We start from the raw sequence: 18,918 nt of genomic DNA, 5'->3' as shown, positions 1-18,918 counted from the left end.
CATTCACACTCAGTCTCTAGCTGTCATGTAATAATGCACCGAAACCACAGCTTTCTTTTCACATCCAGGCCCCACAGAACTTTCCATGGTTTACTCCAGACGCTTCACATGCCCTGATTCAATCCATTGACAGCACCTCGACCCCAGTATACCACATCGTTCCAATTCACTCTATTCCTTGCACGCCTTTCACCCTCCTGCATGTTCAGGCCCCGATCACTCAAAATCTTTTTCACTCCATCTTTCCACCTCCAATTTGGTCTCCCATTTCTCCTCGTTCCCTCCACCTCTGACGCATATATCCTCTTGGTCAATCTTTCCTCACTCATTCTCTCCATGTGACTAAACCATTTCAAAACACCCTCTTCTGCTCTCTCAACCACACTCTTTTTATCCTCTTCGAAGGCTCAGATTGGGGTGTCTAAATGTGTGTGGATGTAACCAAGATGAGAAAAAAGGAGAGATAGATAGTATGTTTGAGGAAAGGAACCTGGATGTTTTCGCTCTAAGTGAAACGAAGCTCAAGGGTAAAGGGGAAGAGTGGTTTGGGAATGTCTTGGGAGTAAGGTCAGGGGTTAGTGAGAGGACAAGAGCAAGGGAAGGAGTAGCACTACTCCTGAAACAGGAGTTGTGGGAGAATGTGATAGAGTGCAAGAAAGTAAATTCTAGATTGATATGGGTAAAACTGAAAGTTGATGGAGAGAGATGGGTGATTATTGGTGTATATGTACCTGGGCATGAGAAGAAAGATGATGAGAGGCAAGTGTTTTGGGAGCAGTTGAATGAGTGTGTTAGTGGCTTTGATGCAAAAGACCAGGTTATAGTGATGGGTGATTTGAATGCAAAGGTGAGTAATGTGGCAGTTGAGGGAATAACTGGTATACATGGGGTGTTCAGTGTTGTAAATGGAAATGGTGAAGAGCTTGTAGATTTACGTGCTGAAAAAGGACTGGTGATTGGGAATACCTGGTTTAAAAAGCGAGATATACATAAGTATACGTATGTAAGTTGGAGAGATGGCGAGAGAGTGTTATTGGATTACTTTTTAATTGATAGGCGTGCGAGAGAGACTTTTGGATGTTAATGTGCTGAGAGGTGCAACTAGAGGGATGTCTGATCATTATCTTGTGGAGATGAAGGTGAAGATTTGTAGGGGTTTTCAGAAAAGAAGAGAGAGTGTTGGGGTGAAGAGAGTGGTGAGAGTAAGTGAACTTGGGAAGGAGACTTGTGTGAGGAAGTACCAGGAGAGACTGAGTACAGAATGGAAAAAGGTGAGAATAAAGAAGGTAAGGGGAGTGGGGGAGGAATGGGATGTATTTAGGGAAGCAGTGATAGCTTGTGCAAAAGATGCTTGTGTCATGAGAATTGTGGGAGGTGGGTTGATTAGACAGGGTAGTGAGTGGTGGGATGAAGAAGTAAGATTATTAGTGAAAGAGAAGAGAGAGGCATTTGGACGATTTTTTGCAGGGAAAAAATGCAAATGAGTGGGAGATGTATAAAAGAAAGAAGCAGGAGGTCAAGAGAAAGGTGCAAGAGGTGAAAAATAGTGCAAATGAGAGTTGGGGTGAGAAAGTATCATTAAATTTTAGGGAGAATAAAAAGATGTTTTGGAAAGAGGTAAATAAAGTGTGTAAGACAAGGGAGCAAATGGGAACTTCAGTGAAGGGCACAAATGGGGAGGTGATAACAAGTTGTGGTGATGTGAGGAGATGGAGTGAGTATTTTGAAGGTTTGTTGAATGTGTTTGATGATAGAGTGGCAGATATAGGGTGTTTTGGTCGAGGTGGTGTGCAAAGTGAGAGGGATAGGGAAAAGGATTTGGTAAACAGAGCAGAGGTAGTAAAAGCTTTGCGGAAGATGAAAGCCAGCAAGGCAGCAGGTTTGGATGGTATTGCAGTGGAATTTATTAAAAAAGGTGGTGACTGTATTGTTGACTGGTTGGTAAGGTTATTTAATGTATGTATGATTCATGGTGAGGTGCCTGAGGATTGGCGGAATGCTTGCATAGGGCCATTGTACAAAGGTAAAGGGGATAAGAGTGAGTGCTCAAATTAGAGAGGTATAAGTTTGTTGAGCATTCCTGGGAAATTTTATATATATATTATCTAGGAAAGCAAAAATGGGTATGTTTGAAGGAATACTGGTTCCAACAATGTTGTATGGTTGCGAGGCGTGGACTATGGATAGAGTTGTGCGCAGGAGGATGGATGTGCTGGAAATGAGATGTTTGAGGACAATGTGTGGTGTGAGGTGGTTTGATCGAGTAACGTAAGGGTGAGAGAGATGTGTGGAAATAAAAAGAGCGTGGTTGAGAGAGCAGAAGAGGGTGTTTTGAAATGGTTTGGTCACATGGAGAGAATGAGTGAGGAAAGATTGACCAAGAGGATATATGTGTCGGAGGTGCAGGGAACGAGAAGAGGGAGACCAAATTGGAGGTGGAAAGATGGAGTGAAAAAGATTTTGTGTGATCGGGGCCTGAACATGCAGGAGGGTGAAAGGAGGGCAAAGAATAGAGTGAATTGGAGCGATGTGGTATACCGGGGTTGACGTGCTGTCAGTGGATTGAATCAAGGTATGTGTATGGGGGTGGGTTGGGCCATTTCTTTCGTCTGTTTCCTTGCGCTACCTCGCAAACGCGGGAGACAGCGACAAAGCAAAAAAGAAAAAAAAAAATATATATATATATATATATATATATATATATATATATATATTTTTTTTTCCCTACTATTCGCCATTTCCCACGATAGCGACGTAGCGCTAAGAACAGAGGATTGGGCCTTTGAGGGAACATCCTCGCCTGGCCCCTTTCTCTGTTCCTTCTTTTGGAAAAAAAAAAAAAAAACGAGAGGGGAGGATTTCCGGCACTCTGCTCCCTTCCCTTTTAGTCGCCTTCTACGACACGCAGGGAATAAGTAGGAATTATTCTTTCTCCCCTATCCTCAGGGATAATATATATATATATATATATATATATATATATATATATATATATATATATATATATATATTTATGGAGGGCGAGGAGGGTTTCGCGATTTTCTTTTTTTTTCTCCTTTGAACATGTTTGGGTTGGATAACATGCAGCTTTCGATATCTAATAAGCTGTACCTCTCATGTAACGGTGACTTTCAACTTCAGGTAAAATATGGATTGACTCTCCTTCTATTTTGCTGCCAAAACAATGCAAAGTTACTGGTTACACTTACTGAAATATAACTTGAAAGTATTCCTTTTATAGACACAAACGTGGGGGTAAGAAATAACCTCACATGCTTTGATCATCCAACATGCATATTAAGGAGGCACTGGATACTTTTTCCGTGCGCTGTGCATGGCACCGCTCAGTAAAATGAGCAAATTAGACGACCGGGGACATTCTTCCATAACTCAATAAACCCAAACTTAACCCAATCTAAATTTTACGGTTATGGAGGAAACCCTAAAAATGTGTAAATACTATACCTTACATCCTATACTTACTGAAAAAGAATTTTTTTTTTTTTTTTTTTTTTTTTTTTTTTTGTCGCTGTCTCCCGCGTTTGCGAGGTAGCGCGAGGAAACAGACGAAAGAAATGGCCCAACCCCCATACACACGTACATACACACGTCCACACACGCAAATATACATACCTACACAGCTTTCCATGGTTTACCCCAGACGCTTCACATGCCTTGATTCAATCCACTGACAGCACGTCAACCCCTGTATACCACATCGCTCCAATTCACTCTATTCCTTGCCCTCCTTTCACCCTCCTGCATGTTCAGGCCCCGATCACACAAAATCTTTTTCACTCCATCTTTCCACCTCCAATTTGGTCTCCCTCTTCTCCTCGTTCCCTCCACCTCCGACACATATATCCTCTTGGTCAATCTTTCCTCACTCATTCTCTCCATGTGCCCAAACCATTTCAAAACACCCTCTTCTGCTCTCTCAACCACGCTCTTTTTATTTCCACACATCTCTCTTACCCTTACGTTACTTACTCGATCAAACCACCTCACACCACACATTGTCCTCAAACATCTCATTTCCAGCACATCCATCCTCCTGCGCACAACTCTATCCATAGCCCACGCCTCGCAACCATACAACATTGTTGGAACCACTATTCCTTCAAACATACCCATTTTTGCTTTCCGAGATAATGTTCTCGACTTCCACACATTTTTCAAGGCTCCCAAAATTTTCGCCCTCGCCCTCCATAAATCGGCAACATGACGAATCGGTTATTTCCTCCCGAAGAAAAACGCATCCAGCGAAGTTGATTTAACCGCGGAAAAACGGAATCTTTAGATAACTTTATATATATATATATATATATATATATATATATATATATATATATATATATATATATATATATATATATATCATAGTGATGCGCGTGAATTAACTATTTGCTGATAACCAGGTGAAAAAATGGAACGCGAAAAGTCCCGAGTGCACTCATGAATTTTCATGCTTCATTTCTCCTCGTAGTTATCTGTATATATGTATAGATAGATAGATACACACATACATACATACATAGATTGGTGCTCCCGGACTCCGACTGCAGGTTGTAACACCGGAAGCGAGAAGTCACCTTCGACAAGGATGTATTATATTATCGACTTGGGACGAATTGAATGCGGGTTGTCAAGGTCCTTTCCGCTCTTTAGGAACTCACCTTACCCTGCTCCCGCATGGAGAGCAGCCTCCAAGTGGCAGTGGTCTCATAAAAGGGGTCCTACGGTTGTGTGTTTGTGTGTGTGTGTATATATATATATATATATATATATATATATATATATATATATATATATATATATATATATATATGTGTGTGTGTGTGTGTGGAAGTCGAGAACATTATCTCGGAAAGCAAAAATCGGTATGTTTGAAGGAATAGTGGTTCCAACAATGTTGTATGGTTGCCAGGCGTGGGCTATGGATAGAGTTGTGCGCAGGAGGATGGATGTGCTGGAAATGAGATGTTTGAGGACAATGTGTGGTGTGAGGTGGTTTGATCGAGTGAGTAACGTAAGGGTAAGAGAGATGTGTGGAAATAAAAAAAGCGTGGTTGAGAGAGCAGAAGAGGGTGTTTTGAAGTGGTTTGGGCACATGGAGAGGATGAGTGAGGAAAGATTGACCAAGAGGATATATGTGTCGGAGGTGGAGGGAGCAAGGAGAAGAGGGAGACCAAATTGGAGGTGGAAAGATGGAGTGAAAAAGATTTTGTGTGATCGGGGCCTGAACATGCAGGAGGGTGAAAGGAGGGCAAGGAATAGAGTGAATTGGAGCGATGTGGTATACCGGGGGTTGACGTGCTGTCAGTGGATTGAATCAAGGCATGTGAAACGTCTGGGGTAAACCATGGAAAGCTGTGTAGGTATGTATATTTGCGTGTGTGGACGTATGTATATACATGTGTATGGGGGTGGTTGGGCCATTTCTTTCGTCTGTTTCCTTGCGCTACCTCGCAAACGCGGGAGACAGCGACAAAGTATAAAAAAAAAAAAAAATATATATATATATATATATATATATATATATATATATATATATATATATATATATATATATACATATATGTATATATATATATATATATATTTCTGGAAACCCATACAAATCTTCACCTTAGCCTCCACAAGATAATGATCAGACATCCCTCCAGTTGCACCTCTCAGCACATTAACATCCAAAAGTCTCTCTTTCGCACGCCTGTCAATTAACACGTAATCCAATAACGCTCTCTGGCCATCTCTCCTACTTACATAAGTATACTTATGTATATCTCGCTTTTTAAACCAGGTATTCCCAATCTTCAGTCCTTTTTCAGCACATAAATCTACAAGCTCTTCACCATTTCCATTTACAACACTGAACACCCCATGTATACCAATTATTCCCTCAACTGCCACATTACTCACATTTGCATTCAAATCACCCAACACTATAACCCAGTCTCATGCATCAAAACCACTAACACACCCATTCAGCTGCTCCCAAAACACTTGCCTATCATCATCTTTCTTCTCATGCCCAGAAGAGTGAATGTTGGGGTGAAGAGGGTGGTGAGAGTAAGTGAGCTTGGGAAGGAGACTTGTGTGAGGAAGTACCAGGAGAGACTGAGTACAGAATGGAAAAAGGTTAGAACAATGGAAGTAAGGGGAGTGGGGGAGGAATGGGATGTATTTAGGGAAACAGTGATGGATTGCGTAAAAGATGCTTGTGGCATGAGAAGAGTGGGAGGTGGGTTGATTAGAAAGGGTAGTGAGTGGTGGGATGAAGAAGTAAGAGTATTAGTGAAAGAGAAGAGAGAGGCATTTGGACGATTTTTGCAGGGAAAAAAGTGCAATTGAGTGGGAGATGTATAAAAGAAAGAGACAGGAGGTCAAGAGAAAGGTGCAAGAGGTGAAAAAAAGGGCAAATGAGAGTTGGGGTGAGAGAGTATCATTAAATTTTAGGGAGAATAAAAAGATGTAATGGAAGGAGGTAAATAAAGTGCGTAAGACAAGGGAGCAAATGGGAACTTCATTGAAGGGCGCAAATGGGGAGGCGATAACAAGTAGTGGTGATGTGAGAAGGAGATGGAGTGAGTATTTTGAAGGTTTGTTGAATGTGTTTGATGATAGAGTGGCAGATATAGGGTGTTTTGGTCGAGGTGGTGTGCAAAGTGCGAGGGTTAGGGAAAATGATTTGGTAAACAGAGAAGAGGTAGTAAAAGCTTTGAGGAAGATGAAAGCCAGCAAGGCAGCAGGTTTGGATGGTATTGCAGTGGAATTTATTAAAAAAGGGGGTGACTGTATTGTTGACTGGTTGGTAAGGTTATTTAATGTATGTATGACTCATGGTGAGGTGCCTGAGGATTGGCGGAATGCATGCATAGTGCCATTGTACAAAGGCAAAGGGGATAAGAGTGAGTGCTCACATTACAGAGGTATAAGTTTGTTGAGTATTCCTGGCAAATTGTATGGGAGGGTATTGATTGAGAGGGTGAAGGCATGTACAGAGCATCAGATTGGGGAAGAGCAGTATGGTTTCAGAAGTGCTAGAGGATGTGTGGATCAGGTGTTTGCTTTGAAGAATGTATGTGAGAAATACTTAGAAAAGCAAATGAATTTGTATGTAGCATTTATGGATCTGGAGAAGGCATATGATAGAGTTGATAGAGATGCTCTGTGGAAGTTATTAAGAATATATGGTGTGGGAGGCAAGTTGTTAGAAGCAGTGAAAAGTTTTTATCGAGGATGTAAGGCATGTGTACGTGTAGGAAGAGAGGAAAGTGATTGGTTCTCAGTGAATGTAGGTTTGCGGCAGGGGTGTGTGATGTCTCCATGGTTGTTTAATTTGTTTATGGATGGGGTTGTTAGGGAGGTGAATGCAAGAGTTTTGGAAAGAGGGGCAAGGATGAAGTCTGTTGGGGATGAGAGAGCTTGGGAAGTGAGTCAGTTGTTATTCGCTGATGATATAGCGCTGGTGGCTGTTTCATGTGAGAAACTGCAGAAGCTGGTGACTGAGTTTGGTAAAGTGTGTGAAAGAAGAAAGTTAAGAGTAAATGTGAATAAGAGCAAGGTTATTAGGTACAGTAGGGTTGAGGGTCAAGTCAATTGGGAGGTGAGTTTGAATGGAGAAAAACTGGAGGAAGTAAAGTGTTTTAGATATCTGGGAGTGGATCTGGCAGCGGATGGAAACATGGAAGCGGAAGTGGATCATAGGGTGGGGGAGGGGGCGAAAATTCTGGGAGCCTTGAAGAATGTGTGGAAGTCGAGAACATTATCTCGGAAAGCAAAAATGGGCATGTTTGAAGGAATAGTGGTTCCAACAATGTTGTATAGTTGCGAGGCGTGGACTATGGATAGAGTTGTGCGCAGGAGGATGGATGTGCTGGAAATGAGATGTTTGAGGACAATGTGTGGTGTAAGGTGGTTTGATCGAGTAAGTATCGTAAGGGTAAAAAAGATGTGTGGAAATAAAAAGAGCGTGGTTGAGAGAGCAGAAGAGGGTGTTTTGAAATGGTTTGGGCACATGGAGAGAATGAGTGAGGAAAGATTGACCAAGAGGATATATGTGTCAGAGGTGGAGGGAACGAGGAGAAGTGGGAGACCAAATTGGAGGTGGAAAGATGGAGTGAAAAAGATTTTGTGTGATCGGGGCCTGAACATGCAGGAGGGTGAAAGGAGGGCAAAGAATAGAGTGAATTGGAGCAATGTGGTATACCCGGGTTGACGTGCTGTCAGTGGATTGAATCAGGGCACATGAAGCGTCTGGGGTAAACCATGGAAAGCTGTATAGGTATGTATATTTGCGTGTGTGGACGTATATATATACATGTGTATGGGGGTGGGTTGGGCCATTTCTTTCGTCTGTTTCCTTGCGCTACCTCGCAAACGCGGGAGACAGCGACAAAGCAAAAAAAAAGAAAAAAAAAATTATTTATTTATTTTATTATACTTTGTCGCTGTCTCCCGCGTTTGCGAGGTAGCGCAAGGAAACAGACGAAAGAAATGGCCCAACACCCCCCCCATACACATGTATATACAAATGCCCACACACGCAAATATACATACCTACACAGCTTTCCATGGTTTACCCCAGACGCTTCACATGCCTTGATTCAATCCACTGACAGCACGTTAACCCCGGTATACCACATCGCTCTAATTCACTCTATTCCTTGCCCTCCTTTCACCCTCCTGCATGTTCAGGCCCCGATCACACAAAAACTTTTCACACAAAATCTTATTATTATTATTATTATTATTAATATTATTATTAATTATTATTAATTATTAATTATTAATTAACTAATTATTAATTATTATTAATATTATTAATATTATTATTATCATTATTTTGCTTTGTCGCTGTCTCCCGCGTTTGCGAGGTAGCGCAAGGAAACAGACGAAAGAAATAGCCCAACCCATCCCCATACACATGTATATACATACACATCCACACACGCAAATATACATACCTATACATCTCAATGTACACATATATATACACACACAGACATATACATATATACACATGCACACAATTCACATTGTCTGCCTTTTGGTCATTCCCATCGCCACCTCGCCACACATGGAATAACATCCCCCTCCCCCCTCATGTGTGCAAGGTAGCGCTAGGAAAAGACAACAAAGGCCTCATTCGTTCACACTCAGTCTCTAGCTGTCATGCAATAATGCCCGAAACCACAGCTCCCTTTCCACATCCAGGCCCCACACAACTTTCCATGGTTTACCCCAGACGCTTCACATGCCCTGATTCAATCCATTGACAGCACTTCAACCCCAGTATACCACATCGATCCAATTCACTCTCTTCCTTGCCCGCCTTTCACCCTCCTGCATGTTCAGGCCCCGATCACTCAAAATCTTTTTCACTCCATCTTTCCACCTCCAATTTGGTCTCCCACTTCTCCTCGTTCCCTCCACCTCCGACACATATATCCTCTTGGTCAATCTTTCCTCACTCATTCTCTCCATGTGTCCAAACCATTTCAAAACACCCTCTTCTACTCTCTCAACCACGCTCTTCTTATTTCCACACATCTCTCTTATCATTACATTATTTACTCGATCAAACCACCTCACACCACACATTGTCCTCAAACATCTCATTTCCAGCACATCCACCCTCCTGCACACTACTCTATCCATAGCCCATGCCTCGCAGCCATACAAAATTGTTGGAACCACTATTCCTTCAAACATAGCCATTTTTGCTTTCGGAGATAATGTTCTCGACTTCCACACATTCTTCAAGGCTCACAGGATTTTCGCCCCCTCCCCCACCCTATGATTCACTTCCACTTCCATGGCTCCATCCGCTGCCAGATCCACTCCCAGACATCCAAAACACCCCACCTCCCCCAGTTCCCCTCCACCCAAACTCACTTCCCAATTGATTCGACCCCCAACCCCACTGCACCCAACAACCCCGCTCTTATTCACATTTACTTCCAACTCTCCCCCCTCACACGCCCCACCAAACTCAGTCACCAGCCTCTGCAGCCTCTCACATGAACCAGCCACCAGCGCCGCACCACCAGCGAACAACAACTGACCCACTTCCCAAGCTCTCTCATCCACAACAGACTTCATACTTGCCCCTCTTTCCAAAACTCTTGCATTCACCTCCCTAACAACCCAATCCATAAACAAATTAAACAACCATGGAGACATAACACACCCCTGCCGTAAACCTACATTCACTGAGAACCAATCACTTTCCTCTCTTCCTACACGTACACATGCCTTACATTCTTGATAAAAACTTTTCACTGCTTCTAACAACTTGCCTCCCACACCATATATTCTTAGTACCTTCCACAGAGCATCTTTATCTGAGCAGTGTGGTTTCAGAAGTGGTAGAGGATGTGTGGATCAGGTGTTTGCTTTGAAGAATGTATGTGAGAAATACTTAGAAAAGCAAATGGATTTGTATGTAGCATTTATGGATCTGGAGAAGGCATATGATAGAGTTAATAGAGATGCTCTGTGGAAGGTATTAAGAATATATGGTGTGGGAGGCAAGTTGTTAGAAGCAGTGAAAAGTTTTTATCGAGGATGTAAGGCATGTGTACGTGTAGGAAGAGAGGAAAGTGATTGGTTCTCAGTGAATGTAGGTTTGCGGCAGGGGTGTGTGATGACTCTATGGTTGTTTAATTTGTTTATGGATGGGGGTTGTTAGGGAGGTGAATGCAAGAGTTTTGGAAAGAGGGGCAAGTATGAAGTCTGTTGGGGATGAGAGAGCTTGGGAAGTGAGTCAGTTGTTGTTCGCTGATGATACAGCGCTGGTGGCTGATTCATGTGAGAAACTGCAGAAGCTGGTGACTGAGTTTGGTAAAGTGTGTGAAAGAAGAAAGTTAAGAGTAAATGTGAATAAGAGCAAGGTTATCAGGTACAGTAGGGTTGAGGGTCAAGTCAATTGGGAGGTGAGTTTGAATGGAGAAAAACTGGAGGAAGTGAAGTGTTTTAGATATCTGGGAGTGGATCTGGCAGCGGATGGAACCATGGAAGCAGAAGTGGATCATAGGGTGGGGGAGGGGGCGAAAATTCTGGGAGCCTTGAAGAATGTGTGGAAGTCGAGAACATTATCTCGGAAAGCAAAAATTGGTATGTTTGAAGGAATAGTGGTTCCAACAATGTTGTATGGTTGCGAGGCGTGGGCTATGGATAGAGTTGTGCGCAGGAGGATGGATGTGCTGGAAATGAGATGTTTGAGGACAATGTATGGTGTGAGGTGGTTTGATCGAGTAAGTAACGTAAGGGTAAGAGAGATGTGTGGAAATAAAAAGAGCGTGGTTGAGAGAGCAGAAGAGGGTGTTTTGAAATGGTTCGGGCACATGGAGAGAATGAGTGAGGAAAGATTGACCAAGAGAATATATGTGTCGGAGGTGGAGGGAACGAGGAGAAGAGGGAGACCAAATTGGAGGTGGAAAGATGGAGTGAAAAAGATTTTGTGTGATCGGGGCCTGAACATGCAGGAGGGTGAAAGGAGGGCAAGGAAGAGAGTGAATTGGAGCGATGTGGTATACCGGGGTTGACGTGCAGTCAGTGGATTGAATCAAGGCATGTGAAGCGTCTGGGGTAAACCATGGAAAGCTGTGTAGGTATGTATATTTGCGTGTGTGGACGTATGTATATACATGTGTATGGGGGTGGGTTGGGCCATTTCTTTCGTCTGTTTCCTTGCTCTACCTCGCAAACGCGGGAGACAGCGACAAAGCAAAAAAAAAAAAAAAAATATATATATATATATATATATATATATATATATATATATATATATATATATATATATATATATATGGAGAATATGAATGGAGAAAAACTGGAGGAAGCAGTTTTAGATATCTGGGAGTGGATCTGGCAGCAGATGGAACCATGGAAGTGGAAGTGAATCATAGGGTGGGGGAGGGGGCGAAAATCCTGGGAGCCTTCAAGAATGTTTGGAAAGCAAAAATGGGTATGTTTGAAGGAATAGTGGTTCCAACAATGTTGTATGGATGCGAGGCGTGGGCTATGGATAGAGCTGTGCGCAGCAGGGTGGATGTGCTGGAAATGAGATGTTTGAGGACAATGTGTGGTGTGAGGTGTTTTGATCGAGTAAGTAGTGTAAGGGTAAGAGAGATGTGTGGAAATAAAAAGAGAGTGATTGAGAGAGTAGAAGAGGGTGTTTTGAAATGGTTTGGGCACATGGAGAGAATGAGTGAGGAAAGATTGACCAAGAGGATATATGTGTCGGAGGTGGAGGGAACGAGGAGAAGTGGGAGACCAAATTGGAGGTGGAAAGATGGAGTGAAAAAGATTTTGAGTGATCGGGGCCTGAACATGCAGGAGGGTGAAAGGCGGGCAAGGAATAGAGTGAATTGGATCGATGTGGTATACCGGGGTTGACGTGCTGTCAGTGGATTGAATCAGGGCATGTGAAGCCTCTGGGGTAATCCATGGAAAGTTGTGTGGGGCCTGGATGTGGAAAGGGAGCTGTGGTTTTGGGCATTATTGCATAACAGGTGGAGAATGAGTGTGAACGAATGGGGCCTTTGTTGTCTTTTCCTAGCGCTAACTCGCACACATGAAGGGGGAGGGGGATGGTATTCCATGTGTGGAGAGTTGGCGATGGGAATGAATAAAGGCAGACAGTGTGAATTGTGTGCATGGGTATATATGTATGTGTCTGTGTGTGTATATTTGCGTGTGTGGACGTGTATGTATATACGTGTATATGGGGGTGGGTTGGGCTATTTCTTTCGTCTGTTTCCTTGCACTACCTCGCAAACGCGGGAGACAGCGACAAAGCAAAATAATAATAATAAAAAATAATATTATCACTTTCCAATATGTTCACTACAGAGTATAACCCATCACATTATGTTCACTATAGAATATAACTCATCACATTATCACTTTCCAATATGTTCACTACAAAGTATAACCCATCATATTTTCACTATAGAATATAAACCACACATTATCACTTTCCCATATGTTCACTACAGAGTAAAACCCATCACATCATGTTCACTGTAGAATATAACCCACACATTATCACTTTTCAGTATGTTCACTACAGAGTATAACCTATCACATTATATTCACTATAGAATATAACCCACACATTATCACTTTCCAATATGTTCACTACAGAGTATAACCCATCACATTATGTTCACAACAGAGTATAACCCATCACATTATCACTTTCCAATATGTTCATTACAGAGTATAACCCATCACATTATGTTCACTATAGAATATAACCCACACATTATCAGTTTCCATTATCTTCACTACAGAGTATCTCCCACCATACCTTTTTCCATCATCTTCACTACAGAGTCTCTACCATCAAAGTATCACATATTTCACACCATAATATCTTTATGTTCACTACAGTATATCTACTTCTTCACTCACTCACCATCTGGCCTAAAGGAAAGTAAGAGAGATCATATCACAATAATAGAAAAAGGTCATTTTCAGTGAATACTACATTTTGTTCTTCAATAACCTCCTCATCCATAACTACCTCGACATACCTTGATAACTTGCCTACTCATCCATATCCTACCTACCTCGATATATACCTTGATAACTTGCCTACCTCAACTATTTTGTCATCATGTGGGATATAACAGCATGTCCTTCATCAGTAACTTACCAAATCCAAATAAAAAATCATGTTAGTCCCTCACCTCACCCGCATGACCAGATTCACCGAGGGGTTGAAAGGCCTCAAACAACGATTTGTTGACCTGATCAATTCTAGAAGAAGAGTCGGAAGTTCACTTGCACTTCAAGCACATCTGTGGGGATGCTTCATCTTCATGGTCTTCTTCTTCATCTCAGAAGGAGACTGGATCAGTGAAAATGATTTGTTCTGCGTGGACCAGTCAACCGGAGACCTCCTTCCCCCACAGTACGAATCCTTCTGCTTAGGTTACCATTATGGAGTTGGCCAACCCGAGGGGCAGAAGGAGGTCAGCATCCTGTACAAGGCTTTCCCCTGGATTCTGCTTATCATCTCCCTCCTCTTTGCTTTCATCCGGGCAATGGAATACGTTTCCCTGGGCAACCTTTTCCAGGACCTGCTCGTTCATGAGGACCGATACGACGTAGACTCACACAGACAGCACGTGACCCAGTTTCTTTGTGACAACATCGGTTCCTTCCACAGGATCTACATCCGTAGTGTCTTCCTACATCTTACAGCTTTTGCATCCGATCTGGCAACCATTTTCATCGTTAACTACTTGGCAAGCAACCGCCTGTTGGACATCATCCTCAACTACCCTTGGAGGCGTGACATTGTTGGCTTCACAGATCCCGTCTCACAGATGTTCCCACCATTCGTTAAATGTGACATTGATGAGACAACTCACATCATCGGCATTGGAGGGAAATATTACGGCTGCTTTGATCGAATGGCTTCTCTCTATGAGAAGATTACTTTGATTTCAGTCCTGGTTATCGCAGTTATTACCCTTCTTACCGTGTGGCAGGTCGTCTACCTCATTGTTATCCTTCCCTGCAGGAGGAGGTCTCTCATCTCCACCGGAGGAGCACTTCCAAAATGTGAACATCACATCCTTTCCTGGGCATCCTACGGTGATGTTATTGTCTTGAGTCACTATAGGGCGGAGATTACCGGCCGCCAGTACGGCTGGGTCATCAGGCACCTGGCAACCCGCCCTGTCCTGGGTCCTGTTGCAGTGGTGGTTCACCAGTGAATGGCTCGTCATCATCCCGCCCTCCCTCCCCACACACTGTGAGGACCACACGTCCCAGACGGACGCATATTACTTACTTATTTATCGGCAGACATGAAGGAGTTTTCATATTTACATTTTGATTTTAGTTAAAAAAAAAAAAATCAACCCTCTTCATTGCTTAATCATTAAACTGAATTATTCATAAAACCATTTTCACTCTCTCTCTCTCTCTCTCTCTCTCTCTCTCCCCGCACACACACACACACACACACACACACACATATATATAAATATATATATATATATATATATATATATATATATATATATATATATATATATATATATATATATATATATTTTTTTTTTTTTTTTTTATACTTTGTCGCTGTCTCCCGCGTTTGCGAGGTAGCGCAAGGAAACAGACGAAAGAAATGGCCCAACCCCCCCCCCCATACACATGTACATACACACGTCCACACACGCAAATATACATACCTACACAGCTTTCCATGGTTTACCCCGGACGCTTCACATGCCTTGATTCAATCCACTGACAGCACGTCAACCCCTGTATACCACATGACTCCAATTCACTCTATTTCTTGCCCTCCTTTCACCCTCCTGCATGTTCAGGCCCCGATCACACAAAATCTTTTTCACTCCATCTTTCCACCTCCAATTTGGTCTCCCTCTTCTCCTCGTTCCCTCCACCTCCGACACATATATCCTCTTGGTCAATCTCTCCTCACTCATTCTCTCCATGTGCCCAAACCATTTCAAAACACCCTCCTCTGCTCTCTCAACCACGCTCTTTTTATTTCCACACATCTCTTTTACCCTTACGTTACTTACTCGATCAAACCACCTCACACCACACATTGTCCTCAAACATCTCATTTCCAGCACATCCATCCTCCTGCGCACATCTCTATCCAGTGAATGTAGGTTCTCAGTGAATGTAGGTTTGCGGCAGGGGTGTGTGATGTCTCCATGGTTGTTTAATTTGTTTATGGATGGGGTTGTAAGGGAGGTAAATGCAAGAGTCCTGGAAAGAGGGGCAAGTATGAAGTCTGTTGGGGATGAGAGAGCTTGGGAAGTGAGTCAGTTGTTGTTCGCTGATGATACAGCGCTGGTGGCTGATTCATGTGAGAAACTGCAGAAGCTGGTGACTGAGTTTGGTAAAGTGTGTGGAAGAAGAAAGTTGAGAGTAAATGTGAATAAGAGCAAGGTTATTAGGTACAGTAGGGGTGAGGGTCAAGTCAATTGGGAGGTGAGTTTGAATGGAGAAAAACTGGAGGAAGTGAAGTGTTTTAGATATCTGGGAGTGGATCTGTCAGCGGATGGAACCATGGAAGCGGAAGTGGATCATAGGGTGGGGAGGGGGCGAAAATTTTGGGAGCCTTGAAAAATGTGTGGAAGTCGAGAACATTATCTCGGAAAGCAAAAATGGGTATGTTTGAGGGAATAGTGGTTCCAACAATGTTGTATGGTTGCGAGGCGTGGGCTATGGATAGAGATATATATATATATATATATATATATATATATATATATATATATATATATATACATCGCTCCAATTCACTCTATTCCTTGCCCTCCTTTCGCCCTCCTGCATGTTCGGGCCCCGATCGCGCAGGGTCTTTTTCGCTCCATCTTTCCGCCTCCAATGGTCTCCCTCTTCTCCTCGTTCCCTCCACCTCCGACACGTGTGTCCTCTTGGTCGGTCTTTCCTCACTCATTCTCTCCATGTGTGTGTGTGTGTGTGTGTGTGTGTCTGTGTGTGTATATATATATGTGTACATTGAGATGTATAGGTATGTATATTTGCGTGTGTGGACGTGTATGTATATACATGTGCATGGGGGTGGGTTGGGCCATTTCTTTCGTCTGTTTCCTTGCGCTACCTCGCAAACGCGGGAGACAGCGACAAAGCAAAATAAATATAATAAATAAATGAATATATATTATATATGAAAAAGATTTTGTGTGATCGGGGCCTGAACATGCAGGAGGGTGAAGGGAGGGCAAGGAATAGAGTGAATTGGAGCGATGTGGTATACCGGGGTTGACGTGCTGTCAGTGGATTGAATCAAGGCATGTGAAGCGTCTGGGGTAAACCATGGAAAGCTGTGTAGGTATGTATATTTGCGTGTGTGGACGTATGTATATACATGTGTATGGGGGGGGGCCATTTCCTTCATCTGTTTCCTTGCGCTACCTCGCAAACGCGGGAGACAGCGACAAAGTATAATAAATATAAAATAAATATATATATATATATATATATATATATATATATATATATATATGTAACAGGATGGAAGAGACTGTGAGACAAGGGGCTTGTGTGTGTGTGTGGTGAGCATGTCGTGTGCAAACATTAGGCCTACATTGGTGCAGCCTATGTCTCCAAAGTTATGAACCACACCTCACTCATGCACTCACAGATTACCAATTAAGGATATACTTGTAAAATTCTTCAGTTGTTAGTAAATAAAACTTTAGATAGCAAGAATAATGAAAGTGGCAATGAAAATGTATCAATTGTGGAAAAGTTAGAAAATGAATAAGTGGAGTAATTAACCAAGGAAATAAAAATAAATGCCTTGGCATTACAAGAAATGGCATCCTCCATCATAGAACAGACGTGGGTCAGTGAGCATCAGGTCAACACAGAAACAAGAGAGACTGCCTCAACATGGGGGGAACAACCCTAACATCTACTACAATCCCAGGCAAGTATAAAACAACTTTAAGGCAGCATGGGCCGAGAATGAATCTTAGCACTGTGTGGATGGAAACAGTGACCTGTACCAAGGGTGTATGCTGTGTGTGCTGTGCTGCTTGTGAATAGTGCACATACAGGCTGACTTGACCTACGGGATGTTGGCCATCGCTTAGCAAGGACTGCCGGACATCCAGTCCCCTGAGCACATTTATCATCCTCCACTTTCATTTCTACCTACATCAGTCTGGTGCTCGCTTCTTGACACTCTCACACATTCCTACAACTCCTCCTTCAGCAGAAGTGCTACCCCTTCCTTACTTAATTTACCCCTATGACATTCCTAAACCAATTTTCCCCCCTTACCCTTGAACTCATTTCACTCAGAGATAGAGCATCAAGGTTCCTTTCTTTAAATATCATATTTCCTATCCCTCCCTTCTCCTCATCTTGATTACTGCTAAATATATTCTGAAACACTAGCCTGAACCTTTGAAGAGGATGAACACACATCGCTAGGCTCCTTCTGTTTCAGCCCTTAGAAACTGAAACACCAGAAAGAGAGTGTTTCCTGTCCCTCTACTTTGGCCCCTGTTAGTTGCCTTCTACAACACTCAGAGAATATGTGAAAAATATTCCTTCTCCCCTATCCTCAGGGAAAGAGAAGATGAAAATTATATCCTGGTGTATGCATAAGCTCCTGTAAGCGCAGAAACAAAAATACGTAAAGTAGAGATGTAAAAGCTCTAGGAGCATGTTTTAGCTTTTGAAGTATGAAGAAAATGGGGTATCTGAATGTAAGAGTAGGAGATGAGAAAGCAGGTACTGTTGGGGTGTGAATGCAAATGGAGTTTCTTGTAGACCTGAGTGATGAGAGAGTTGTGTTGCAGGAAAACACTTACTTTGAAATATGCTAATTTGAAGATCTAAGTCTAAAAGCCACACAAAATGAAGAGAAGGCATTTACACATTCATAAGGAGATAAAAAATTTAGAAAGCACTGGCTGTAAAGGAAGTAAAGGGCAATGTTGCAGGATTTGGATCGTTATATTGTAATGAAAACTTGAAGATTAAGACAAGGCAGGTACATAACTCTAGGGGTACGTATGAGGATATGATAATGGCAGTAGAGAGTCAGAATGGTCCAAAAACTAAGTTGTAGGTAGGTGGAGAGAAAAAAAATAGCTGAGTGTATATAGGCACATATGTGGTACTTCTCCTAAGGAATTATTATAAGGGCAGTATAATTCGTATATGGCAAGAAAAAGACCATCTGTCCTAATTTGTTACTGTCAACCACTGCTGTCTGTATCTAATGTTCTCCAGTGCCTTTTTTAAATCTCTCAAAGAACTCAAGACCAACAGATACCAACAACTATGAACAACAATAGCAGAAAATGACAAACAACAAAGATAGATGCATAAGTGACTCTTAAGTCTTACCACTTTGCAGGTATACATGAAACT

General features: G+C 42.4%; 1 protein-coding gene across 1 annotated transcript in view; it reads right to left on the bottom strand.

Annotated features, from left to right (window-relative positions):
* Pdrg1 (Pdrg1 prefoldin-like subunit) overlaps nt 1-18,918 on the bottom strand; it is an 80,500-nt gene that overhangs the window by 61,274 nt on the left and 308 nt on the right. The window lies entirely within an intron of this gene.

This window comes from Panulirus ornatus, chromosome 13 (assembly GCF_036320965.1).
Source record: "Panulirus ornatus isolate Po-2019 chromosome 13, ASM3632096v1, whole genome shotgun sequence".
Classification (NCBI taxonomy): Eukaryota; Metazoa; Arthropoda; class Malacostraca; order Decapoda; family Palinuridae; genus Panulirus; species Panulirus ornatus.
The sequence above is the reverse complement of the archived record's forward strand: the minus strand, read 5'-3'. Positions and strand labels throughout refer to the sequence as shown.